At 38.0% G+C, this 27,955-nt stretch overlaps 1 protein-coding gene across 6 annotated transcripts in view; it reads left to right on the plus strand.

The window, feature by feature from the left end:
* Positions 1 to 7,281: 7,281 nt before the first annotated feature.
* The window catches only part of dysc (whirlin protein dyschronic), an 817,084-nt gene continuing 796,410 nt past the window's right edge, over positions 7,282 to 27,955 (plus strand). For all 6 annotated transcript variants that reach the window (XM_083113360.1, XM_083113363.1, XM_083113365.1 and 3 more), the window contains exon 1: positions 7,282 to 7,537. The gene's annotated coding sequence lies outside the window, so the exon portion shown is untranslated. The remainder of the gene's footprint in view (positions 7,538 to 27,955) is intronic.

Here is a 27,955-nt window from a genome sequence, read left to right on the forward strand (position 1 = left end):
GAGGAGAAGCTTGTATAATCGGGGAGGGAGAGAGAAGAATGATGCAAGCAATAGAGAGAGCGGCGTTCTTAAGGAATGTATTAGCAAAGATCAGAAAATACAGAATAAGATAGGGAGATTTGAGACCAAAGCAACAAGTGATAAGCAACAGTGAGTGTTCACACGGAAAAGACATGCAATACGGGCCCTTCAATCTGCAAGCAAGCACACAATCATGAACAACAGACCGAGACAACACGATGCACGATATTGAGAAAAACTGATCAGTCTGAAGCAACACGTGCAGCCATGGCCGTCCGGAAGGGGGGGGGGCATGCCCCCCCCCCCCCTGGAAAACGAAAGTCAACCAGAAATTATGTATTTCACACATATAATTTCATTTTAGCCACAATAATATGTGTTAATTATTGAATAAACACCATAAATTCAAATTTAAGCATTTTTTTTTTTTTGGCCTTTTGCCTGTCCAGATTAAGCGAAGTCTGGCTTATCGGGGTCTGGATTAACGAGGTTTTACTGTACCTCAATAGTTAGTTTTCCTGTAAGAGAGAATTCACACCAAAGTGACAAGTGACTCGACACATGTCACTTGGGAATGAACAAACCAACAGCAACGTTTCACACAGTAGTGGCATTAACTCTGCACAAGCCTACATTCGATTGGTGAAATCCTCAAGTCCACTTCGGTGTGAAATCTTACATTATCACATATTGCTTCCGCAGCTAGCCTGTTAAATACAGTTTCTTTAAGCGAAGGTATATTTTATGTATGAGCTCTTGCTTAGCCAAATGGTTAACACTTTCACCTTCAGTGCAAGTCGTTCTAGGTTCAGTCCCTAACAGAGTTGAGACAGAGAAATTGGGAGTTGCTTGAAACAAATTGGAGTGGACACTGGTTTCGAAAGTCAGGAAACAGTGGTGATGGGACTTGATGTGTTAACAATGCATCTTTACTGAAAGAAGAGCCACACTGCTGGCTCTGACCTCAAAGGCCTGTTGCACCACAGAGTATATTTTTATATGCTCTGTACAGTTTACCTCAATGGAAGGGAATCGTGCTGTATCAACCAGAATGGTGCTTATTGAAGAATGTGTTGCAATAACTGGCATGCTCGGAAGGTAGTCATCAAGCACACAAGTCTTATATGTCAATATCAGACACAATCAAGGTACTGCTGTTTGCTGATTAGCTTGTAAAAGGTAATGGTAAAGCTTTCCCCTGTGCTTTGTCACGTGCTGTGTAGACACACAAGGATTGATAATGTTCTTGATCTCGACGAATATGAATGTGATGTGATCAGAACCATACTCTAGTCAACTTTACCTGCCGCATTGGTAAGATGCTTGTGCAGGATATTAACAGAACTTTTTTCTCTGAGATTACTCATCAGGGAACTGAGCCCTGATCTTCCATTTGGGAGTCAAATATTTAGAATAGAATTTTCTGCACAGTGAAATATCAAATTATAAATAAAGGATGATTCTAAACAAGTGTACAGAGGTGGTGGTGGTGGTTGTTTGTGGTGGTGTATTTGTTATTGAGCATCACTTTTCTGCCACTTTCGGCTAATCACTATGAAGTAGATGAGTGATGCTTAGAAGCTGATGAAGGAATACTCGCAATGAATGCCCATGCTCATGCTAGGACTTGAATCGGGGAACTTAAGTTGATGGGAATTTCGAAAGTTGACTACTGATCATAATAAGCCGCAGAAAGCATAAGGAGATTGATGTGGAACATGGATGTTCCTGTAAGAAGATATTAACATCACACACTGCATGCCTGTAATTGGAGTGATGGTAGTCTGGCATAGGTCATCTTAATTGAAATGTGCAAGACCTGGGTTCAGTTTCGCAATAGGGGATCTTTGGTGGGAATTTTTCAGACCATTTCACTGTATAAGGCAGTTCTGGGATTTGACAGCCTAATTAAATGAGTATTTGGGGCAATCATGAGGGTGAATGCATCCAGAGTGTGCTGCTGTAATGTCTAGTGAAATACTGTACCTTTCACTTAGTCTGAAAGCTCCCTTACAGATAGAGGAGCCATTTAAGCTGCAAGGCAATAGATCAACCACGGTTGAGGGGTTTGGACATATCAGGTTGAAATAGGAAGACTTCCCGCAAGGGCATATACTTCAAAGGGGATGTGAAAAGGGCCGAGGAATTGAGGCAAGGGAAGATCAAGAAGCCAATGGAAAGATTAGATAGGAGAGAGGGTGAGAAGAGGGCAGGATTGGAACAGTGGAAAGAGGGAAATGGTGGAACAAAGGAGGAAGTTGAAACTTGAGATAGAAGGAAAAGTTTTTCATAAACTAGTTTTGTGAATTAGCTTATGGCACCCACAGGATATGTGCTACTTGGCAATGCTCTGCCACCACTTGAGTCTCCAGCCTCTTTCAGAAGTTCTTCATAAATGTCTGCACTGTTAGAATCAAAAAAGTCTAAATATTTTCTTCTTTCCTTGTTCCATGTTCCAGTCATCATTACATTGTGGTCTTCAGAAACTTCAAAAGTGCGAGTGCAGCATGGCAGAGTAGCACATGACAAGACTCCAAGCTCCTGTATGTGTTTCTGTGGGAGAACGAAACGTGTATTAGATGCAACAATCACACTTAATTTACAAGGATAATATAACTCACGTCCTTCATTGTGGCTGTGCAGTCTAAACATCAAGCTTTGGTTTCGGGCTAAGGGATGCACCCTGGTTCTAGCATAATAAGTTTCTTTCTTTGAGATTTCGGCCAGTGTATGGGATCTGTGGCCACCCACCATCGTGAGAAAATTGGGGACTTATGAATGAGTAGTGTAACCCTGTCATGGAAACCAATAACGACTGGGTGTTTGTCGTGCTGATCACACATCCCTCTGTATCTGGTTGCATGATCTTCCATCTCTGCTGGGGCATGTAGGTAGGCCCTGACCCTCATGGGCTGTTGCTCCACGAGGGAAAGAATATGACTTGCACTCTGCATGTATGTGCAAGTTTATTATGGCAACAAAATCAGTCAAATGACAATTCGTCCAAACAGCAAGTTTAAAACATTAAAGGTTAATAGAGGAGGGAAGGTAAAAACCGATTAATATTTAAATTCCAGGAGCCACTCAAAAAAAGAATGCTGTTCAGCAAGGATCAAGAAATGTGCTAGTCGTAGAAGCGTCATTGTCTAATCTCAGTGACGTGCACTGAGGAGTAGCTAGTCTAGCAGAGATAGATCAATCAATCTCACATTTCGAATTATATTCAAATCACAATATTTATTGTCTTGTTAAAGCCACAGTTCATATGCAACACTTTCTTTTTCACGCGCTTCTCGTCCCTCGGTGTGATCCGCGGACAAAACTGGCCTAGCTCGCTCTTCTTCAGCCTAAGCAGTTCCAGGTATAAAACGGGTTTCCGAAGGAAAAGGGAAGATTTCTGCCTCTACCTCCCTTGCCCCCTCACCCCCGCTGCAATGGTTGAAAGCCCGTGCTTTCAGGTCCCTCAGTCTATCTCCTAAAGGACAGATAGGGGATTGGTTTCCATTCGATTCCTTTGTAAATCCTCTAAAGAACTCAAGGGAAAATTTTCTGCAGTACTTCTGTTCTCTGTATTTACACAACATTTTACACGTTGTACAATATGTATGTATAATATGGGATGTAGTTTTGTTATTTATGAAATGGGAACGTGTTATGTGCAGACAATAATGTTATGCTTTCTTTCTTTCTTTCTTTCTTTCAAATATGGAATATATAATGATTAAATTACAAATATTTGCTCAGTAGTGTTTTCTTAAATATACTAATCTCTTGGCCTGCAACGGATGTATTTATTTGGGCAGAGAACGCACATTCATATTGTTGTTGGTTTGATTTATTTTACTTCGCTTTTCTGCCACATTTGGTTATCGCGAAAATGAGGATGATGTGATGAAATTAATGAAGGGACCTCGAACAATCCAGGCCGGGATTCGAACCCGTGATGAGCGTGCATTCTTGTTCCTGTGTTGTACTCTGCAGTGAATAATGAAATAATTTGAAATGAAAAATGTAAAGTGGACTTAAAACACCAAATCAACAAACCGTGGGTGAGTGGTTATCACAGCCCGCTACGATTACAGGAGTTCCGGGTCCGAACCCCGACCTGGGCATGGGTGTTTTGTGTTTGTCCCTTCATTAATTTATCGCATCATCTTCGCAATTAACCAAATGTGAGAAAAAAAGCAACGCTAAGTAACAAAAATCAAGTCAAGTCATTGATTGATTGTTCGATTTGGTTTATTTTTCTTAGCTTTTCCGCCACTTTTGGCTAATCGCGAAGATAATACAATATAATTGATGAAGGGACACACTCAAAGAATACCCATGGCCGAGCCGAGATTCGAACCCAGGATCTCTCGCTTAGTAGTCTTTTTTATTTTAAAATGGGGCTGGGGGTTACGTGTACTTTTTATAGTACTCATTCATCATTTTGCAATCTTTTCCTGTTATTGACGTTCTATTTTTAGGAATACTGGGCCCTAAAGGGGAGGGGTATGAGCCACACCAACCCCCCCCCCTTGAGCACGCCACTGATTGCTACCCCAAGTGTCGACGTCACCGCACGTCACTGTCTAATCTACTTGATTTTGTTATTATTATTACAGATATGAGTGTGTATTTAATTTTCTATATCAAAAACAATTGATTTTCTGGATCATTCGTTTTTGATTTCACCTTAAATGTCAGACTTGAAAGGGAAGTTTTCAAGTCTGGCAAGGGTGCTTATGCAAATTAAATTTAGTTGGGGGAATGCCATTCCCGATGTTGTAACAATATTAACAGTGTGTACTATTTACCTTTTATTTATTATAATTCTTATAAAATTTTAACTTAGACTTCCAATCTTTTCACAAAGCTTGGACATGGAATTAATACAATTACCATTATCGTGCCTTAAAAGTAAGATCAACTACTGAGAAGTGCTAATGAATAATAAGTAGGAACCTTAATTTTTTGTGTCATCGTGTTTTCAGTAATCGAGCGGTAGTCGGCATTAAAATGACAAATAAAAGGTTTTACCCAGCATTGTGAAGGTAATAGGTAGAGACCTCAACTTTTCGGTGTTATATTTTTCCATTTTTAAATTAATTTTTTCTAAAGAAAATAAGTTTTCGGTGCTATATTTCCCAAAATTCACCATTTTATTTTAGCGTACTTCTCTACCAAATATGTACGCTTAGGGTGACCAGACACATACATTCAAAAAAGAGGACAGAGCATGGCGAAAAAGGAGGACAAAGTCATCTTTTTTCTTCCATCCTTTAAAACTGGATATTTTCTTTCGCTTCGTTATTTCATGAAAGTAAATATTACTTAATAATCAAAATTCTCACTACGCATTTCTGTATCGCGTATGTATAACTCGAAAAGGAACTGGCCGACCTCTGTGTTGGAGTGGTTAGCACACCGCGCCACAACGCCAGAGGCCTCGGTTTCGAATCCCGGCCTGGGCACGTGTGTCCTTCATCAAAATCATCATATCATCGCTGTTACTCATCTTCGCGATTAGCCAAAAGTGGCAGAAAAGCGAAGTAAAATAAACCAAATCAATCAACCGAAAAGGAACTGCACAGACTACATGCGTTCCAGCAGTCTCGGCGCTTGATACTAATGGCTGGGGTGCGGAAATTTACCTATTTGCCTTTTTTATTCCTTTTGTAGTAAACCATAGGCTTTCATGTTTAAACTTTAAAGTTCGTTTCTGGAGTTTCTATTCCGAAAACACATTTTTATAGTGCCTATAAATTCCTACTTTGAAGGTTAGTGCTTATTTTGCTTAATCGTGCCAAAAAATGGATATTCTGCAATTTTTGCATACTTCAGCTTTTTCTTACGTGCATTTGGCTTTCCCTATATTGAAAGATGTAAGGCTTTGTTGATGTTGTACTGACTGAAATCTGGAATTCGCCAGATTTGATGGTCTCAATTGGAACATTGTTTTAAATATTTTTTTGTTACAATGGTGCAAATTGTTTATTCATCGTTTGTTCAAATCCGCACAGTCGTTAGCACAAGCTATTTTTGTGAGAATTATTTTAACAGACGATTCCCCGCAAATGTGAATTTCGATCAAAAGAGTATTATATAACACCATTAAGCCTTGTTTCCATGATATGAAAAACTCAATATGCTGACCAAGGCATAAAGTATAAATTTCTGCCTTGGTTAGCATATTGAGTTTTTCAGAGTATTATACCAGGTGGTTATAATTAAAGTTTTTATAAACTTTAATTATATATAAAGAAATTGATATTAGTAAATGATGACGATTGTGTTGTTGGGTGCCTACCTAGCAGGCGTTTAACAAAAGCAAATTTTCTGATTAGCGTTCTATCAAATATAGTCCCAACTTCATGCAGACGCATTTAGCTAGGATCGCAAAGTTAAATGTTCACCGGACTTATGCACAAAATTGGATTTTTTTGCAATAAACTTATTGGCGGACATGCCCAGAATAGAGTATTTCCTGCAGATGGCGACTGAAAAGAATTTACACCTATTATTCATTTGTAGGAATTTATGTCCCACGACGTGCACATACAATAGAACTTTTAAAATATATAGCTTTAGTAGCCTATCGTACGTATCCCCCCCACAAATGCAAGGTTTTCCTTCTCTAGCTATTTTTGCTACTACAAATTATAATAATAACGTGCAATTATCTGTATCAAAAGATAACGGATTTCAAAACAAGAAACACGCTCGGACACCTGTGTTTGTGTTACCAAAGTGGAGGCAATTTTGAACATCTTTCATGAAGCGATTCCAGTGTGTCGGTTCTTCGCTTGTTGGGTAAGCAATACACGCAAGCGTTACAAGTTATACGTGTTCCCCCTCCGTACCAGACTTGCGCATCTTGCAAAGTTCTCAGAAAGGTGTAAATTAAAAGAGCGAAAAACTTGCAAATACATACGCATACTGATTAACTTTACTAGGCTCGACAACTAATAACTCAAAGGGAAATTAACTCGAGCTTCTTTTGTCCTGATAACAGAAAAGACATTTTTGAGCAAAACAAGTGGAATGTGGAATCCAGCATGAAACTAAATAATTGAGGCTACACATCGATTGCTTGCATAAATATTTCAAAAGAGGATTACCTGTTGACTAGCCTCGTCGCTTATTGATCAAGCTCAAGATGACGTTTACAGTGATTACGTAATGCGCCCGGTGTTTTGCACCGTGTCCGACAGATGGCAGGAGTGTGTGTCGCTCAACCCCTTGCGAGCCAGGGAGCTGCAAGCCTGTGCAAGGGTGAGAACAGTTACTCCGCAGTTGGTTCTTTGAGGTGATTCGTGCCGTTGTACACCGGGTACAGTGCAGTGTTGTCCCCATTTTAGTATTTATCCCCATGGCCATCGTTCATTGTCAGTGTGCAGACCATCCCCGCATGTAAATATTGTGTTGCAGGAAAATTATTTTGTGGATCGGGTAGCCATGACCTGTGAGGAAGTTCGAATGAACACCGGGGCTCTGTGGAGATAGCTAGCTGTGTTGTCAGTGCACGTTCATGGTAAGTACAACGGTGGAGGGTTTGCTGTTGTTGCAAATGTCATGGAATTTATGCTATGTACACGATTCATCACAAGAATTTACGGTCCTTGCTTTATACATGGTAATTTTCCGACTGCAAGAGCAATTTTTTCCCTCTTGAACTGTTAGCTTCTTAAGATTACAGATTGCAAATTCAGTATTCTACTAAATGCTCAAGTGAAACTATTTGATGGAAACGAAAACGTAAGTGTAGTGGCCAACGTACATGTTAATTTACAATGAAACTTTGTGGTTCCAATTTTTCATGTTCCTTTTGTATTGGCGCATTTAACAATGTGTTGCACACAAGTTTTCCTACTAAATGTCTTTACTAATTTACATTCGCGCATTCCTTTACTGCCGTTACCAACATAATCAGCCTATCCCATATTTTTTTTATTATTTGTTTTACGATACGTTTCTGTCTCTTTCGGTTAATCTCGATCATGTAAATTCGCCGTAATAGGTAGGCCCACATAATTAAATTTTCAAATTTGTGAAATCATTTTTAAAAAAATATAAACTACGAAGTAGACACAATTGTAAAGGGTAGAGTTTTCTAGTGTATATTGAATTCGAAGGGATAGGCCTACGGCGCCAGGGGTCCCGGGTTCGAATCACGGCCTGGACATGGGTGTTCTTTGTGAGTGTCCCTTCATCAATTTCATCATCTTCCATACTCATCGTCGCGACCAGAAATCAGTGGCAGAAAAGCGACGCAAAATAACCTAATTCAATCAATCAATCGAAAAGATAGACAAGCTTATGCCATTTTACATAACAAGAGCCACTAGGCCAGGTTGAAAATACAATTTTCTACAGTATCATTAAAGTAAAATGTTCAGAAAAGAATGACCTCTTTCCTTTGATTGATTTGGTGTTTTAAGTCCACTTTATGCACAGTAAGGCTAATCGGGATTGGACCTACAGTTTAAAATGGGATCCGAACCACTGTGCCATGTGCCTCCACCGGGTATCGAACCCGGAACCTCTTGGTTACAAGGCGATGACGGTACCACTGCGCCATCGGGGAGACCCAAACCTCTTTCCTAACAGAGCATATAGTTTAGATATCCGTTCAGTGGTGTGGGGGTTATGGCTTGTTATTATTAGCAGGCTAATTTGATTGTTTTTATGAAAAAATATATCGAAGGGGGAGGGCTATGCCCCGCAGCAATCACTCGCGCGCACGCCACTGCACGTGTAACAGATATTACATTAGTAAGAATTCTCATTTGTCTTCTAAATGTAGCATTTGCTTTTCCTTGTTATTACATTTAATGACCTTGTTTTGGACGTAATTGATATGTGAAAACACTACACCAAATTACTAATAAATCAATCAACTATCCATGATCATAAATGCCGTTATATTTAAATTATGGAATCGTATTGTATATGGCAATATGATCCATCATATGTATGGATTGTTTGCGGAACATAAGCATGATACAGAGGCGAATTCTCGTCTTGAATTGTCTGCCTGACTTGCAATTACATTAAACAACACATCACAAATCCATAAAAATTACACAGTAAAGAAATTTTCATTTATCCGACGTGGTAAATGTTTACTATCCTTCGGACACCTATAACTTCTGTGTTTCGTCGATTTTTGACATTTGTACTTACCTATCTCCTTTGCGGATCATTTTTTAACGTGTATTCACGTTTTTTTGATCATTTTTTTTTTGTAAAAGTGTTTTTGCAACTGAAGAACATACGTTTCCGCAAATGGTTTGTGGGGCTATGCATATTTTTTTTTAAACCAATTTTTAACTATTGTAACCTATTGTGACCCTACCTAACCTACCCTTACCGGAAATGGTTCGTGGGGCTATGTATGAATGGTTCGTGGTGCTATGTATGAATGGTTCGTGGGGCTATGCGTCAATGGTTGAATTTCCGCTATGAAACATTCCCACATCACACAAAACACCTTCCAGATGTTAGACAATACTACAGGAACTTATTACGGTAAGTAGTTTCTTCTGTAGAAATGAAGAAATCTGTCCGAAGGATACTAAACTAGTACCATAATATATTATTAATAACAATGATTTTCAAATACTGAACAAGTATCGACAGCCTGAAGCAGTTCCATGGCCAGGAATTTCATAATTGGGTTTATGCCCCACAAACTTCTCCTCTATACTCCTTTTCCGGAATGTCTGGAGTAAGAGAACGCGAACCCGTCCAGGGCGCACGTTGCGGGTTTGTGCCTCGTCCAATGAACGCGCGGAGGGGAGGGGTCGCCTCGACTGGTAATTCGCGGTCCAGTAGTTCTGTAGTAAACATGATAGCTCGCAAGCCCGCATCCTTCCCCACCTAGTCTGGCCCCGCACACAAGCATTCACCTCTGCGCGTCGCTGCTCCAGACATTCCGGAAAAGTTGTATACTTACGCTACTGATGTCAAGGTACAATGTTTCCTTTTGTCTGTTTTTTAGTGACGCTCTATTTACATTTTTATAACGTTGCTTTTCTACCTCCTTCTAATCGAGATGGCGAGGATGAATAATAATCATTAGTCGAAACAGCTTAAAGGACAAATAGAAACGAGCTTACACGTTAAGGCTGAAACCAGGGTTGTTGAAGGTCCAGGAACCAGGGTTGGCCCGGGTGGGCCCAGCCCGTTTTCCCTACGCGGGTTTTTTCAGAAAACCCTACCTTGAAAAAACCCACTCAAAATGTGTTTTTTTTTTTCCAGAAAATGTAAATTATTGTTTTAAATAATTTAGAGGTTCTAGAATTGTCAACAAAGTTGAAGACCTATAAAAATACCTAAAAATATAAAAAAGGACCTAAAAACAGAAAAAAGGACGTATAAATGTGATCCAAATTAATTAATAACTTCAGTTTTAATTACATATTTAATTAATATGGGCGGCACCTCCTTCTCTGACTTGAGATCTTTGCAAGCGCGTGCTGTCTGGTCGTATACACCATGCTGAAAGCTTCAAAAGAAGAGAAAGTTGCCACTTACAGCGCGACCATCCAGACAAGTTACGGTTAAAGGACCTTGTACCGTACCTGCTTCAGTCGTCCAAAAATATTTTTCTCTCGTTTCAGGGATGGTTCAAATATATTTATTTTTCATTTTTTTTTATTTATATACTACAGAAAGGATGTTTAAGAGGTGATGAACTGATGATGATTCGAATTGAGAATTGGCAATAAAAACGTAGTCGAAAGAAGGTGAAGTTGCAAAAAAAAGCCGTTAAGACCTAAAAAAAGGGCTAAAAAAGGACCAATAAGCCAAAAAACACCGAAAAAGGCAAAAAAGGACAAATAGAATCCACCTTTTTGTGGTCTACAATGACTCAAAATGAACATATATTATGTTGGGCCTCGTCTTGGGACACTAGAAGAAAAAAAAAAGGATTTTTCCTCAACTTCCGAGTCCTACTAATAATACTCAAAATAATTAATATGATACTAGTCACAGTGGGTTTTTTTCAGGATATTTCTCTCAAATCATGCTAGAAATAGACTTTTAACAGAAATAATGCGAACATATATCCAAGAAACAAAAAATCAAGAGGATCTGAAATATTTGGATAAAATATTGAACGAGCAAAGCTTATAATTTTGAAATGTGGTAGCACTTTAGATATCGGACACTTCCGTATGTGGGCAAGCCACATAGTTTCACCTGTGACGATCAAAGTTTACAATAAATTTTTCCATGTATAAAACATTACAAAGGAGAATTGAGTATATTTTATTGAAATGTGAACGTAGAATAAAGTTAACTGTGCTATAATTAAACCAAACACTTTTCAAATGATTCATTTCATTTCTCAAAATCTAGTATGTGTGCAAATGTTCTGTTCTATTTCCAATGCCTTGCACTGAGACAGTGCCCCCTCCCACCCAAAAAGTCGAGCACACTCATAATCTACCACAATTTCTTTTTTCCTTAAAAATAGGGGGTCTGTGGTACTCAAGTAAATACAATGCATACGTATACTTTCATATTTTGACCATTTTTGACATTTTCATACCTTTTTAGAGACTACAATTCCGAGCTTTGTGCATAAAACTTTCAGGAGCATTGTGACATCACTTGCACTGTAAATTCACAATAAAATTATCGAAACATAATGCACGATTTAGGAGGAGCATGGGGTGGGGTGGATGGGCAAAGATAGACAAGTCATCTATTTAGTGACCATGATAACATGTTTCTGCAACTAGAAAACTTGACAGACTGCAATGGTATTACATGTGAGTGAAATTGAACAATGTGTTTCAAGATGGTGAATGAAAAACTGATTTTCCTCATGTTGCAGGCACGCTCTATAGCATGCTCTCTTTTTCCCCAAAACTGTCTACAATGCACTTTGGAGTATAAGGAAACTAAACTCAGTAATTGTAGATAATTCGTCGGTCCGCAATTTTGCAGTAAAACTTTTAAAATTATATTTCATAGTTTAGAAGGACTAAAATTAAACGGTGTGACTCAGCTGTTAGCATATGCAGATGATGTAGACTTACTGGGGGATGATGTGAATACAATTAAGAATAATGCTAAAATATTTTTCAAAGCAGCTAAAGAGATAGGTTTGGAAGTTAGCAAAGAGAAAAATAAATATGCTTATAGGCCGAAACCAAGTGTTAGGTAATAATCAAAATCTAAGTATTGATAACAACTCGTTTGAACTAGTTTTCAAATTCAAGTACTTACGACTAATACTAACAAATGAAAATGATATTAAAGAGAAAATAAAAAGCAGGCTTAATTTAGGAAATGCATATTACTTTTGTCTTCTCGTTTAATATCTAAGAAACTAAAAGTTAAAATATACAAAACAGTAATTTTGCCTGTAGTATTATATAGATGCAAAACTTGGTCCCTTACATTGAAAGAGGAACATAAATTGAGAGTATTTGAAAATAAGATCCTTAGGAAAATATTTGGGCCTAAAAGGAATGAGGAGACAGGTGAGTGAAGAAGGTTACATAATTTAGAAGTACATAATTTGTATTCATGTCCAGATATTATTAGAATGATTAAATCAAGAAGACTTAGATGGGCAGGCCATGTGGCACGAATGGTAGTGGAAAGAAGAGTTTACAGGATTCTTGTTGGGAAACCTGATGGTAAGACGAAGATGGAAGGATAATGTTGAGATGGACCTAAAGGAAATTGGTGGGGATAGAAAATAGTATATAGATCTTACTCAGGATAGGGACAGATGGAAGGCCTGTGTTGCTGCAGCCATAAACCTTCGGGTTCAAGAAGAAGAAAGAGTTAGTTATTTAGGAGAGGAGTGGTGGTAAAATCGCAAACATACATTTTGCCATAAATGTAAGACTTTTGAGTTGCAATTTTTAGAGTTACAAGATAACTGAAAGGGTTGGTGTCATATTGTATTTGAGAAAGAAATTGTGACAATGTTTATAGATGGTAGTCGACAGACTGATTTAACATGTCTTGCGAGAGCTTTAAGTTATGCAAATATTTGAGGTTTGATTTTCGTAGATTAAGAAAACCAAGTCTCAGCTACGTTAGAACATTATTTTAGCATTAGAGCCTGACGCAGCTATCTCTGCCGTTGCGCAGATACCAATTTTCGTTTCGTCTCCCTCTCTCTTAGCATCACGTGTTCTAACCTGCTCGCCAACCTTCGCCATTGTTGCCATATTGTCATTCCATTCCTGGACACACTCGCGCAAACATCATTAAAAACAATTGAATAGCGCTCCAGCTCGCCGTTCACACTGTTCGGCAGGGACGGTAATGTGGCAATATAGCATGGCGTAGTGGTTGCTTCTTTTATGCAGTGCATGTTCATTGGCTAGCTAGTGACTAGTGTTGCCAAATGTAAATATGAAGCACTATTTCTGTTACGGAAGGAGAAAGGCAAAATGACGGTGAGTTTTGTTGGATTGTAAACACCATATTTTTATTTTAAGTATTTGACTGATTTGACATTGTGTGCGTGTATGTAAGTGAAAGTGCATGTGTTCGGTTAGTGAACGTTAAATTCCATAATGACTCCAGTACTATTGTTCATATTTCATCACTTTAGAATTGCTCAAAATAAATAAATTATGTGGATGCATGAGCATTTCAACCCTCGGCTCCGGCACCGGCACGTGTTCTTGTAGGAATTGTATGATGGAAGCTGTTATTTTTGCTGCTTAATGCGATGCATGTTGTTTTTTTTTTTGTGTTAAAATTGGCATGTTTTGGTGGGTGACAAGGTCATAACAAAAGAAAAAGCCGCGCGGCTTATCGTCTGGTGGCAATATATATACTCTTATTCTTGTTGCGGAAGCCGGCAACTTTTGTAAATGTACAACAAAGGCAGCCGACTGTCGGCCATCACAGAGAGGCAATAATACTGCTTAAGGAGGAGTGTTTGTGGTCCCATTGTCGCTGTTTAACACGTTCGCAAGTTACACTGTTCTACAAATTTTCACTTTTTTCTGTTATAGAAAGGAAAGTAGCTCTTTCTTACTGAAATTGACCTCCAGAACACGAATACGAATTTCATTTTCTAAGATTGACTCTTAATTTGAGTTACGGCATAATTGACCTTGTAGGAGCAAGTTTCAGCTTGCACAGTGGCAACTACAGTATGTAACATTGTTATTCGTACATATAGAATTTCCGAGGAAAAAATGTCATATCTACTAGTAAATATAAACATTTTAATATGTACCTCGAAATTAATGTTAATGAAGGTTTCACCAACGAATGTCAATAAAAATGTATGTTCAAACTGTATAAACAGAGCATGTAATTTGTGTGAAAAGAGAAAAACGCGCAGTTTCATGCAAGATTGTTATTCGTACAGGCAAGAGTTTCAATCTTCCTTGCATACAGCTCTACCGCTATTCGGGCGATTTCGTGCAGTTTGCAAATTCGTAACAAGTTTGAACATGCAGGCGCGCTCCCCGTCAAGCGGAATGCTGGCGTAGGTATTGTTATAGGCATATTGTCTATCTATTAGTGTGTTCGAAATGGGAAAGATGAAGGAACTTAGTTCCGATCTGAAGGATGTTATTATAAATTTGGCCCTTAGAGGTTATTCGTTAAGAAAAATTGGACAAACAGTCAGTAAATCACACTTCATAGTTCAATACACAGTAAACAAATTTAGAGAGGAAGGTTCAACACAGAATGTGCCGAGAAAACCAAAAGAGAGACAGTTGAATAAACGTGATGAACGCTTTATTTTAAAAAAGAGTGAGAAAACCCCCGACTAAGTGATCCTTAGTTACGACCGTTAATAGAAAATGTTGCTGGCAAGATGATGTCCGATCTAACTTTCCGACGTGCCTTGTAGAAGCATGGATATCATGGCAGAATACCACGAAAGAGAATGTATGTAAATAAGGTGAATCGCGAAAGAGCACATCCGCAAAGACCAGGAATTTTGGCATAGTGTCATATGGTCAGACGAGTCCAAGATTAATATATACGGGTCAGATGGGATAAATAGTGCCTGGAGAAAATCAAATAAAGACAATGATCACATTAACACAGTTCCAACAGTTAAACACGGTGGTGGGTCATTAATGATTTGGGGCTGTATGTCGTCCAAAGGTGTTGGTACCATCCAGTTTATTGATGGTATCATGGATGCATATGTCTATTTGGACATATTGAAGAACAATATAAAGCAGAGTGCCCAAAAAATGGACATGCCGCCTATCTACAGATTCCAACAAGACAATGACAGTAAGCATAAGGCACGAGTTAACGTGAATTGGCTAATATGGAATGTGCCCAAACTACTACAAACACCAGCTCAAAGTCCAGACTTAAATCCCATTGAGCATTTATGGGCAATTTTGAAGAGACGACTCCATAAAGCAGGCGTCAAGTCCAAACAAGAGTTGAAAACTGTTGTGCAAGCCGAGTGGAATAAAATAAGCTCTGAAACATGTCGGAAACTGGTTAATTCTATGAAGAACAGGTGTCAAGCAGTAATTAAAACCAAAGGATACGCATCAAAGTATTAGAACTGTCAGTTAATTTGCTCTGAATATACTTTTTTCTTTTACATTATTATGTGTACGAATAGAAAAGTTGTACAAAAAATGGCATGTTTCTCTTTCAGTTTCATTTAATTTATTAATGTCATTGGTTATACAGAATTTGGGTAAGATTTTATGTTCCTAATGATATTACTTATTGAATTGTAAAGAAACATTTTCAAAAGAGTGTATTTCCTTTCAGATATTAAAGCATTTTCTTTGAAAATCAGTGTTTACGAATAAGAATGTTACATACTGTATTTACCGCGGCAAGTAAGTTCTGTTCAGTTTGTATCGTTTAATATGATATCATGTTTGATTCATAGTTCTTTCAATAGCTTCTTATTTGTTACAGTTTTTAATTTTGATTTGTAAATGCCAGTGCTAAAGTTTATGTATTGAAAACTATGTTAACATGTATTTGGTGAATTCCTGTTTGGGCATGAACTAGAGAGATTGATAAAATATTATTTTTCTAAAAATAATGATTTTTTTCCTCGAATAAAAATTACCCAAGTTTATTTAAAACATGTAGTTGAATGTAGATTGTAGATTTAATGGTTTAATGTAGTTGAATGTTTAAGTTAGAAGGGATAAAAAGAAACCTTAATACAAAAGGTCAAACTGTCTTAAATTTTTCATACCTCTACGAGCGAAACAATAGTTCTACGCAATCTATAAAAAGAAACATAACATATTTGAAAACAAAATGGTAACACTTTACTATACCGGAGACGGATTTCTTCAAATTTACAGGAGAAAGTACTTACGCAAATCATTTTCTGTAGCGTTGTTGATGTTCGGGAATGTAGTTTTGATCCATTTTAATGCGAATGCATGTGGTTTTCTACGAAAATCTATTTCCGACGCGCTATTGCTGCTGCCGCCATTTGCTTTCTGCACGAGAGCACAATACGCGCTATTGCTGCTGCTACAACATGATGTGTCGAGGATGCGTCGTGAAGTTGTTGCCGGGTGCGGAAGATGCCGTGGGATTTGTAATTCCGATGTTGTCCGTATATGCTAAATTGAACGAAAGGAGTGCTAATGGAACCTCACCTAACAGGCCTAACCTAACCTAGTAGGCATACCTCGTCCCCATGATGGTTCGTGGGGCTATCGTATGTAAGAAATAGACATTATTTTCGTTAGAAATCCATTATTTCACCTAAATAAATGTTCTGCGACGCAGAATAGTACGTTATCATTGTAAAAGATTGCGAAATAAATCATTGATAGGTGTCTCCGGTATAGTAAAGTAGTACCAACAAAATGAAATAAATCAACGTACACAGATAACGAAATGAACTTCATGCATATTTAAAGTAAATGTGTATGAAATTAAGTAACTTACATCTTCTCTGACGATTGTTAAATACCATTAGAATTCAGCAACAAGAAGTAAGTCAAGCTCGTTTTATTTCTTTTTCACTAATTCGTGCAACATTGTCAAAATGCTTCTATCTATACTTCAACACAGCAACTATGGAAGATATTCCTTTTTGCCACTATCAGGGGCGAACTGGTTATTTAATTGTAGCAAAGTGGCATTTGCCTTTTTTTTTGGACTCGTTGATCTTTATATTGATAACAAAGCAGCACAAATGTATTGAATACAGTGTGCATTATAACAGCTTTCGCCCAAGAAATCATAACTAATTCATACAGGCAATTAGGGCAAGATCTCGTTGATTAGAAATACAGTATGTGGCCCTTTCTTCTTAAGCTTTCCTAAAGGGTTCCGAAAGATGTTACGGAAAGAGAAAATGTTTTTATTAGAGTGCTCACAGACACAAAGAATTTCCTTCTTGCTCCTCACCCAGTGCCAAACATTAACCACGAGATTAATTCAGTGAAATTGATGAACAACCACACAATCTTTTTAAGCCATTGCTAAGACTCATAAGACTCGAATTCATAAGAATGGTAAATCAGTTATATTTTCTTATATTCAGTTTACCAATATGTTCTAATTAACTATAGAAATGCAACGAGACATTAAAAAAAGTTTTGAAAATAAAGTTGCCTCAAGTGGGGATCGAACGTAAGAACCTCAATACCGTAAGCACCTGCCTTAACCACTACGCCATTTCGCCAACTTTGATAACTGTGATTCTTCTGGGTCCTTTGTGTATCCTGCTACTTACGCTTATAATTTATTTAATACTGGAACAGAGTTTGAAATAATCATGTCAAACACATGGTTTTTAATGCTGAATCTACTATGTAGTTTTCATTGGGAATTCTGAACCGTCTCCTCAGTTATCATCAAATGATTGCCTTAACGCTGTGCCAAGAATAACCATGGCTGTGTAGCGTACCGTCTGCCCCCTTAAAGTCCCGGATGAACTGCGAATCACCGCTCTAGCGCGGACGTGACTCGCTGCTCCCGCCCACAATGCAATGCACGTGGATCCCGCTCAGCAAGCAACCGTACTGCGATGACGCTAGCCCGATTTTATCCAAGCTCCGCGGCGCATGGAGACCTGGGTCCCGAGAACTGCCGCAGCGATTGAGCGGATCCCGGATTACGGAGTGAGTCATGCCCGCCCACGCAGATCTCTATTAAATATCACACAGAAAGTAAACTTGGTTTACGTAAATTTTTCAAATATCATACCAGACCCTAACGAGACTGAAAGTTCAGATTTTATAGAGGTCTGTCTCGGTCTCGTGACGACAAACCTTGAAGGATCTGGTCACGTTCTGGTCTCGAATTTCGAGACGAGACCATTTCCCGGATGACCACTGGCGGTTTTAGGATTCGTGAACAAGGAGTACGATAAGCAAAACAGCGCCCCCTTGTACTTATACAGAAAGAAAATCGATTACAGAGTTTCACACAGTCTTTTATATATTACAATACCTTTACCAATTGACGTGACTACAGTTGATCCGGCCAAAGAATGGACTTGGGAATTCTATTTTTATATTTTCTGTCGAAAGCCAAAGAGAGTCACATGAACCGCTGAACCAATCGACTTTTTCCAGATGCCGTGGTGACGCGTTGGCAAATTTTTCATTTTCAGTCGTTTTCGAAACAGGTGGCGCCCTCAACAAGGCCAAGCACAGCGGCGCCTAATGGTTCGCAGCAAGCGAATAGGTCTCCGTTTCGGCGCCTCTCCATGAAATGCGAGCGAAGGGGGGGGGGGGGAAGATCTTTTTGGAATATACAGCACTAGTAAAAATGATCCCATATTATACAGGCATATTTCTATATGCTTCTAACGAAACTATTAACATTAAATTATTAATATTTAATAATTAAATGATATAATTAACGAGTCTATATTGTTAAAGTCTTTTGTATTTGTTATAATAAAACCTTGTACATGATACGAGGTATTACATACAATATTTTTCAATATGTGTTCCGAAAGAGGAAAGTTAACTTATGGGAAATGATTGTGCATGTTAAAAATACCAAGGTTAACAGTTAAGTTTACAAAAGAAGCCTACGAGGGCCGTACGATCTGAATCTATCAATGCAATGCGAAATATTAACATTTCTGCACAAGTTTTGTTCAACAGACATCATCAATAATTCGTAGAGTCGATCTTGTGTCATTCTGATACTTATTTTTGATTTCACCAAAGTCAACTTTGAGAAAGTTCTCGTATCTAATACTACAAGAAATGTCCAATTATTGCACGTATATTTCATTACCATTTCGGTAACAGTTAGATATAGTGAAAACACATTTCTTTAATTTACAGGAGAAATGACGGGAATGTACTTACGGAATTGAGTTCCTGTGGACTTTTGGAAGCTGGGAATAGTGTTTTTTCCATTCGTGCAACTTATTCGGCCGGTAAATAATCTCATTCTCGACATCAATGTATCTCCGTTGCACGATAGCTCGTGCCACCATTACCGTCGACTACGTGAATCAAATGTTCCGTGCTTTCGAATATGTAACCCCCTGTCGGTGTAGCAACCACGCGGTAGTTTTACCAGATGACGTGTGAGCGTTTTTTTTTAAAATTTAATTTTCTGTTTGCCTAACCTAACTGAACCTAACCTAACCTTCCGTGAATGGTTTGTGGATCAATTTTCGCATATGAGCTGACGATAGACAACGTGAGTCAAGATTTGCCAGCCATATTGTGTGTAACGAAAGCGAATTAGCAACGACCAATAAATACTTGTAATGTGAAAAATTACGCTTTTTTCAGTGAAAAAAAAAAACGATCCCAAGTTGAAAAATGTTCCGCTATGTATATAAGGTAAGTACAAATGTAAATAATTCGGAAATAAACGAGTTAAATGTGTTTTCACTATATCTAAGTGGTACCGTGATTTCAAAAGAAAAAGCCAGGACATAACTAATGTTATCTATAATTCAAGTGTCAATATCTCTAGTTTCGAAACTCGAATCGCATTTTTTTTCACTATGACACTGTTCGGGAAAAGTGTACAAAAATGATTCGCTAGAAGTAGGCCGTTTTTCGTTTTTCAATGATTTCAATATCTCACTTGATTTCGAACGTTTCAGAAAATTATTCATGAAAGTAGCATTTTCCCGTTCTCTCTGCCTTTTTCTATTTTGTGCCCCTGACAGTTCTTTGATGTACTCATTTTCATTGGATGCGAAAACTGAAAACCTGTTAAGACCATACTCTTCTAATACATGCGTTTCACTCACTACCAGACCACAACTGAGTATCCGAAGGGAAGCAATACTACGAACTATTTTTTTTAAAAAAATGTTTATCGTGCCGCTTATTGTTGCGGATTACTAAAATGTTCAAAAACGTCCAGTAGCCCCAAGGAGTGCTCGTTCGGCGGCGCAGATCGTATGCGCAGTTGTCCGTGGATGCATGACGTCATCATCGAAACGCTCGGCACGGAAAAGGCTGGTTCCTTTTGCAAATATTGAGATATTTGACAACGAATATCTTCTAAAATATACTAGCAGGGGAAAAGTTACAACTTTTACTGTTAAGATTCATCCTTTCTAATCAATTTATCACAAAGATGATTCAAATGTGTAAAATGGTTTTCAAGAAATCGTGTTACGAAGAAACCCCTGTTTTGTTCTCTCCAGGCTTCCAATGTAAGGGAGTTTTAACTTGAGCGCGTTGGATTTCTTTTTGCTCTATGTTTTGAAATAAGATTATTTTGTTCTTGTCAACTGAAATGATGCCTAAATGCAATGGAAAGCTGTGAAAACTATTATCAGAAAACTAACGGAAGAAATCTAAAATATCACAGCTTGATTGATATAAAAAATGCGGAATTGCCCATTTTTGTGAAAAAGGCATTATTCGAGACCTAAAAGCAGAACTTTTTAATATTGTATGTAAATGTAAGGGTGTAATAAACGTGACTGCTTCCCGTAAAATATCACTGCACTCTCCACGTTTCTCTTCTGTCTTTTCTTTGGCGCCGTCAATAGCTTCAACGCGTTGTTTTATATATATATATATATTTGTCACATATTTGTTTTAATTAGTATTGTGCTCGTTCCGCCACCTGAACGCAGCAGTTAGCGTTCAAAGGGCAGTGCAGTTACACCGGAAGAAGGCTCGGAAATGGCAGGCTTCAGAAGTTAACTCATCCAAATTAAATTAAATAGGTATGTGCTCTCTCTAAATTTAAATCATAGTTCACAAATAATTTGATTAAAAGTTTTAAAAGTATCTGTTTTATTTAATAGCGTATTAATTGGTGCATTCTTCACCAGCATAGCTATAGGCAGTGACCACACTACAGTGGGGGGAGGGGGCAGGAATGCCCCCTATTCTCGTTCGGCAATTTCTCTCTCTCTCTCTCTTATCTGCCCCCAGTAAAACGACAAAAATAAATAAATGAATGATTGCTCTTTTAGCCAAAATATGCATTTTTGTGTCGTATGTAACGGAATAATAAACATGATTGCCCCGGGAAAATATGATTTACCCCTCCATCATTACTATTGCGCCGTCACTAGCTACAACATATTTTGATTTCTATTGTTCCCACATATTTATTTTAATTTTAGTATTGTGAATCATATTCCACTGTGTTACCTCACGTAGCCACACGCACACACGTACGATTTCAGTTGTAAATTTTAGAGCTTGTCAAATGTCCACTTATATCTTTGTATTCTTGAGCCATTTTAAAACAAATCATTTCGCCCCTTCTTCTGGACTATTTCATAGCAATGTTTTCCCACTGGAAGCCCCTTTGCAGATCGAGATCCGGGGCTATAGCCTTCCCAAGCCACCGTCCCCTCCAAATACTCTCTTGTCTTGGCCTCATGAAAGAAAAATATATGTATTTCTACGAAATATTAATTTGACTTGGCAGTTTCTTTCTTCGAACAGGAATGAGTTTTAAATTTTAATAGCTTATAAATTTACACTAGCAATTTTGAGTAAAGGTTTTGCGTAACCCTAAAAGTACATTTAGAGACTCCAAGGTCAACTCTCGATATTTCAGATATATTAATAATTTTCATCACAACGTCTTGTAATAATTATTTGTTACTTCAATAACCTCCTCGTAAATGTTTCACGCATATTAAAACATAGATGCCATTTTCTGTTTATTTCCTTGTAATGCTGAACTTCGTGGCGAAGTGGTTAGCACAACGCTTTACAATGCCAAGGGCCCCCAGGTTCGAATCCCCGCCCGGGCATGGGTCTACTTTCCTTTCTTCAATTTCATCATATAATTACGCATCCTCATCTTTGCGATTAGCCATATTTGACAGATAAGCGAAGTAAAATAAACGAAGTATATTAGTCAATTATTTTTTAAACTCTTTATTTCTTCTTTAGCATGCCACGTTTTTGTTAAATTTATATTACGATTTGTAAAATGACGAAATTCTAAAGGAGAACACGCATCTTTCTTTGTAGCGCATCGGTCAGAAAGTTTCAGGAATATGGATTTTCAAAATACATTTTTTCACATGTACTTTGCCCCCTTTTAAAAGTAGGGCGTTTTCAATTATGTTACTAATCATAAAAAGGATGCCTCAATACCATCTTGGAGGATGACAATTATTATTTTCCCCCTCCTAAAAGTAATAATATACTTCCGTTCTCGGAATCTCCCATATAAATGCTAGGGGCCGTCTGGTTCAGCCGAGCTCACTGCTTCTCCGGTGACGTCACGCGTTCGTGCAAGATCGGCAATCTTCGGATGGCTTTACCTAATTTCTATGTACCTTGCAGTAGCCCTTCCGAACAACCGCCTGCCACGTTCTGAAGCAGTGAACGGAAAAAGAAACACCGACAATTTAATTCGTAAAAGTGAGAATGGATCTTATAAGGAATTGTTGACGTTGAGGACAGGTACCGCGCGAATGTTGACAGTTTATTGAAGCAGCAAACAAAAGGAATGATGTTTTGGCATTTTTTCCTCTTATATATCTCCAAAGTGTTCCAGTTGGAACTTTGCAACGTGGAAGTTGCATATGCGCAAGAACAAGAAGAAGTTTACCCTAAAGGATGCATTCAGTAAATAAAATCCGGCTACGTTCTGCCTTCGGCCGTTCCCGTCTAGTTGGCTGCACTTTTTGACACTCGGTACAGTGCAGGTGTATCCAGTGTCAGAGTGGTGAAAGGAAATTACGTTCAACCAAGTAGACGGAAAGCGGTATTCAAGTTCAGAAGATTCAACATATGCCTGTCTGCTGCTTTAAACGGTCATTTGATTAGTTGGTATGCACCACGTGACCATACACCATACATACACCGGTGCAAAGAGAGTCAAAGCGAGTCAAAAGTGCAGCCAACTAGACGGGCTACTTCAATATTCCCGTGTATATACCTAGTGTAAAGTTTTTGCTTATACATGTAAAAAACTATGATCCCATAACAAAATTTCTAAGACTTGATGTCGAAATATGTATGTTTCTATGTGCATTTTTTAAAAAATAATTCAAAATATAGGTTTTTGAGATTCTATTTTAAAAAAAATTTGAATGACCTTGAAATGAAAAAAAAGAAAAATAGTCATGGAATATATCCAATTAAAGCTCATAGCAAAAGCAACAATTTGGTTCTTATCCCAAACTTCTACGTCAATTCTAGCTTGATTAATGAGTTTTTTGTGATTGCATGTGTGCCGAAAATTGTGCTTTTTTCCCATATTTCAGAGGGTTCTAACTGGAGAGCTACAACAGATACAAATCTGCAATTTTGCAGTTTTCCTACCTTAGGGTAGTACTTCATGAGGTGTTTTTCATTGGTTCACTTGACATCACTCATCTTCATCTTCGCGATTATTCAAAAGTGGCAGAAATGCGAATTAAAGTAAACCAAATTAATCAATTAAAGATTTTAACTTACTTTTGCATATTATGTTATCAAAATATTGCTTATATGAGTATGTTATTTAGACAAATTCGTTGTATTTTGGTTACATTTAACTGTAGTTTGCAAAGTTGGAGATTCTCTGCCTTATACCAAACATTTTAAAGCAGAAAATTAGTACTACTGTATAAAAATATACCAAAAACTATAATTGTAATTTATAAATTTATCCAATACACTAGAGTTTGGAACTGAAGGAGACAAACTTGCATGTTACAAGCTAGACCCCTCATGAAAATGTAATCACTCCATTATTTTGTGATGTTGGTCTACGATCGTTGCATGATCATTATGTGTGGCTACTCTCGCTACCTACTATGAAGGTTGCAAGTAGTAGGAAAGAAAACTGATCTTTTGGAAAATAACCCCTAGTTTGGGTTTTATGAGCCCCTAACCCCCCACTATTGCTAGCCGAATTTAAAAATGTGCAGCAATATGGTAGAGAGGGCATATAGTATCAGAATGTATTGAATAGTTATTCATGTTTGTACAGTGGGATCCATGTGTGTTACCGTGCAAATTGTCAATGACTATTTTCATTAATTTTTCTCTTACATCCTGTGTGTTTTTAAGCAATGGATTTTTATGTATGCTGGTGCAGAAGTTATCAACAGCTTGTTTTAAGTTTTATTTTAATTCTTAAACCTCTTATTGGGTCAAATAAAGTGCACGAACATGGTGATGGACAATTTGCACGGTAATACTCATGGATTCCGGTGTAGGCTTACCAGTTGAGCTTTCTTTGGGAAGGTCACTCCCGTTGAGGAATTAATTACTTTTAATCTAGTATTAATTAATAAGTTGTTTTGAGATCACTTTTCGTAGCATATCTTAGATTCATTGCTTTCTTAGCATGCATTTGCAATATAAGAGGGGGGCTGGCGCCTGAATTATTTTTAGTAGAAAAAGCCGCAGTTTTTTTCAACAACAGTACTTGCAACTATATATAGCTTTGGGCATAAAATCTTGATCTCCCTTCCAGTAGCATACTGATCTTAAGTATTAAACAGGGTATATACGCATTCGCGTAATAGATGTACTTCTGCATACATACGTGTTGTGAATGGCAAGGTTTTTAATTGTCCTGAAACATCTACAATAGTTTGATATTAACATGTTTAATGACAACCATTAAATCTGACATAAGGGGCACAAACGCACGAAAGTTTGTTCTAACTCCATCTTATGCACAGATAGGTTAATCAGGACTGGATCCATTGTTTTAAGATGGAATCCGAATCAGTGTGCAATGTGCCCCCCCCCCCACCTGGGATCGAGCCCGGTACCCCTTGAGCACAAGACAACGGCGTTATCAAAATAATACAATTGGATAGGCACACAGGCACATACACACGTAAGACAACATATTACTAACTGGATGCAATGCCTTTTTTCTACTGCATCATGTAAAATTATTTAACTACATTGAAAATATGGCATTTGCGAACTTACAAACTCACAACCGAGACTGCGAGTAAAATATGTAAACTACAATTGGCACCCATTCAAAAATGCAGGCTTTTTTGCAGCTGGAGCTACTATGTTGCATATATAATTACTGATACCATGAGAATGTTTACATATGTCAAACAAAGCAAGTAATATCAATATGTACATTCTGTAATTGATTCAATGATCATATCGCTTTGTGTATTCTCTCTTTACACACTGCTTCTAAACATACCACAGTTTTGCCTAGATACGCACATTGTTTGATTGATTGAGTTGGTGTTTTAAGTCCACTTTATGCACGGGAAGGCTAATCGGGACTGGATCTACAGTTTAAAATAGAATTCGAACCACTATGTGTCTCCACCGGGTACCGAACCTCACATTGTGAGGCCTTATTTGTTGTTTTGTGACTTTCTCCTTAGGATAACCCGTGGCATCTGACCTCTTTCTCCATATTGTTTACATTCTTTCCGTTAGCTTTATCACCTGCTTTTGTTGCATGTATTAATGCCATATGTCCAGAAATAATCCGTCATAGCACGATATCATCATAATCTAGTCGTTTACCACCTTGAGGTGTGCTAAATTCCTTTCTTGTATATATGGTTGCTATGCAGGTAAATCCAGGGTGCCAGAGATACCCCCCCCCCAAGTGTTCCTGGCAAGAATGATAAATGTTAATCCCTACCAGTGATAATATCATCCCCTCCCCTCCATGACATATTGCATATTGCAATATAAATATTTCCATTAGAGTTGTAAATAAACTCGTTCATGGTACAATATTGTTTCACGCTTTCGAATGTCGATATTTACATTAGAGTTTAAAATTAAACATGTTCATGTTACTAATAGTACATTACACTTTCAAATGTCAATATTTCCATTAGAGTTTTAAATAAAACTATTTTGTAGTACAGATTATAGTTTGACGCCTTCACATGCCAACTTTTTCATTAGTTTTAAATGGAACTTCCTCATCGGTCAAATATTGTTTGACACTTTTAGATGCCAATACTTCGATTCGAGTTTTAATTGAAAAACTTGTTCATGATACAAATATACAGGGTGGCTCAATAAGTCACTTAACACCCTCAGTACAAGGCCACTGCGGCATGGAATTTGAAATTGGCGATGACCAATCATTGCCTGGCCAAGGGGGAACCACATTGACACCACCCACACGGTCGGCGGCCATCTTGATGTCCGCCATCTTGAATTCAACTTCAGAAATTTAAATGGGAAGGGGGTCGTGCGACATATCAAAATGGGCTAGAATTTCACGAGAAATGCAATGGTGAAGGTTTTTTTGACGTATCTTTAACCAGTAAAAAGTTATGACTGAATTCTTGTACCAATTAGCTCCTTTTCGAGGTGTTAGAAAAATGCCTTAAAATTTGTTTAGCGCATCGGTAATGCATCGAGATCAAAGTGATGTCTAGGGAGAGAGGTTAGCATGCCATTGCACATTATTTTAATCGGATACATCCATAAAGAGCTGCTCATTATGAATGGTTGTCGCGAACAATTTACAGTGTGAAGCTTCCATTGAATTAAAAGTCCTTCACAGTGACAAGGCTAATGTTTATGTTCAGAAGGAAGTTTATAAACAGAATATTCGATGCTTTTTATCTGATAACCCATTTTTGACAGATCAAAGCTGAATGGTTAGTGTTGATAAGTTAATGGTGTGACGTGCTGTGTGGAACACGATTGGTTAGTCAATTTTCCATCAACGGACCCTTAAATGCTTAGGGCTACTTGGATTTGTTAAATAAAGAGTTTTTTTCATCCTTGCTTATGGAAGAAGGTACTTTTTACAGAGTTTTTTCAATAGGGAAGAACACCAGAACACTTATGGGAACGTTATGAACCAGTTTTTGTCCAAAGTTAGTTATCAGATGACAAGGGTCACATATTCTGTTTATGAACTTCCTTCTGAACATAAACTGTGAAGGACTTTTAATTCAATGGAAGCGTCACACTGTAAATTGTTCGCGACAACCATTCATAATGAGCAGCTCTTAATGGATGTATCCGATTAAAATAATGTGCAATGGCATGCGAACGTTTCTCCCTAGACGTCACTTTGATCTCGATGCATTACCGATGCGCTAAACAAATTTTAAGGCATTTTTCTAACACCTCGAAAAGGAGCTAATTGGTACAAGAATTCAGTCATAACTTTTTACTGGTTAAAGATACGTCGAAAAATCCTTCACCATTGCATTTCTCGTGAAATTCTAGCCCATTTTGATATGTCGCACGACCACCTTCCCATTTAAAATTCTGAAGTTGAATTCAAGATGGCGTACATCAAGATGGACGCCGACCGTGTGGGTGGCGTCAATGTGGTTCCCCCTTGGCCTGATAAAGATTGGTCATCACCATTTCCATGTTGCGCGCTGCAGTGGCCTTGTACCGGGGGTGTTAAGTGACTTATTGAGCCACCCTGTAGATTGATGTCATTATTCCCATTAGAGTTTGAGATGAAAGTTGTTCATGGTACAGTCCTGTTATAAAAAATTGTCGCAAGGAATTTTTGTAAGTCCAGTGTCTTTCCAAATTATGTTGGTAGCTCTGCAACAAGGAAGTGTTGTGAAATATACGATCCTCCAATCAGAGTGAAGTTCGCTTCGGAG

This window comes from Lepisma saccharinum, chromosome 27, assembly GCF_977018435.1.
Source record: "Lepisma saccharinum chromosome 27, izLepSacc3.1, whole genome shotgun sequence".
Classification (NCBI taxonomy): domain Eukaryota; kingdom Metazoa; phylum Arthropoda; class Insecta; order Zygentoma; family Lepismatidae; genus Lepisma; species Lepisma saccharinum.